Source organism: Myotis davidii, unplaced genomic scaffold, assembly GCF_000327345.1.
Source record: "Myotis davidii unplaced genomic scaffold, ASM32734v1 scaffold72, whole genome shotgun sequence".
In the NCBI taxonomy this organism is placed as follows: Eukaryota; Metazoa; Chordata; class Mammalia; order Chiroptera; family Vespertilionidae; genus Myotis; species Myotis davidii.
This window is the reverse complement of record NW_006284618.1, coordinates 6,243,888-6,245,563: the sequence shown is the minus strand read 5'-3', so window position 1 is coordinate 6,245,563 and position 1,676 is coordinate 6,243,888.

Below are 1,676 nucleotides of genomic sequence, written 5' to 3'. Positions count from 1 at the left end.
TGGTGAGGATACAATGTATCAGTGACTGTGAGAGAGGCTGTCACAGGAATGGTGGTGAGGATACAATGTATCAGTGACTGAAAGAGGTTGTCACAGGATGGTGGTGAGGATATAATGTATCAGTGACTGTGAGAGAGGTTGTCACAGGGTGGCTGTGAGGATACAATGTATCAGTGATTGTGAGAGAGATTGTCACAGGATGGCGGTGAGGATACAATGTATCAGTGATTGTGAGAGAGGCTGTCACAGGATGGCAGTGAGGATACAATGTATCAGTGATTATGAAAGTGGCTGTTAGCAGGAGAGCTAAGTAAGTTGTTATTCTTCAGTGCCCACAGTGCAGCCGCCTACACAGGCTGCTGTATTTATGCAGAGACTCTCAGGATAATACTATGAATAGTTTTTCTAAGTGAAGTCTCCATGCAGGTTTGAAAAACCCAATTAAACTGAGTAACAGCCTTTTACTGAAGCGGAGGTGTCCAATAAAATTGCTGGATGCCATCTGACCGTGCTAGTTCTTTGTCAGTAACTTAAAAGGCTTCACATTTTTTAAAGTATTGCTATGTTTTAAGGTCTTTCAAATTCTTGAAAAAATATCTGAAATATGAAAAATGCAAGGCGAGCCCTAACCGGTTTGGCTCAGTGGATAGAGCGTCAGCCTGCGGACTGAAGGGTCCTGGGTTTGATTCTAGTCAAGGGCATGTACCTTGGTTGCGGGTACATCACCAGTTGGGTGATTGATTTTATTTTAAAATCAATAAAAACATTAAAAAAAGAAGAAAAAAAGAAAAATGCAAGGCGACATGGCGCTGGGAAAAGGCCAAGCCCTCCGACTGGAAAACTCTGACATACTTGTGGGGTTTCAGCAAGTGGCCAAGTGGCCGTATTCACAGAAATAAAGGAAACATGCCCAAGGCACCTCCAGGTAACACTCTCTGTAGAGCTTGTGCCCGGGCATTCTCCTGCAGTATTTTTCCATGGCTGTTACTTATTCTCTGCCTTAAACTTACAATTTAAAGAAGTGTAACCATCTCCAAGTTAGGAAATAGCAGAAAAGAGTTTTTTTAGCCGTGGCTGGTTTGGCTCAGTGGATAGAGCGTCGGCCTGCGGACTGAAGGGTCCCAGGTTCGATTCCGGTCAAGGGCATGTGCCTTGGTTGCGGGCACATCCCCAGTGGGAGGTGTGCAGGAGACAGCTGATGGATGTTTCTCTCGCATCAATGTTTATATCTCTCTGCTCTCTGAAATAAGTAAAAATATATATAAGAAGAAGAAGAGCAATGCAGTATTTATTGCTGGTACCTCCTGTCAGGAAGCCATGTTAGAGTTCAGCAGCAGCTGCCTCCTGCACATCTCCTACTGGGGATGTGCCCGCAACCCAGGTACATGCCCTTAACCGGAATCGAACCTGGGACCTTTCAGTCCACAGACCGACGCTCTATCCACTGAGCCAAACCGGTTTTGGCGAAAAGAGTCTTTTTAAAAAAGTTATTTTATTGAGATGCAATTGGCATATAACGCCATGGCTTTTCGTCATGCATATATGTACATATACGGGAACTACAGATTATAAACAGGAACATACACCCCGCATCAAAGGTAACAAATAGACGCATAGAATAAACTGACATAAACAACCTGAGCCTGTATCGTCCGGGTGTTCGCAGCTGCGCGCCG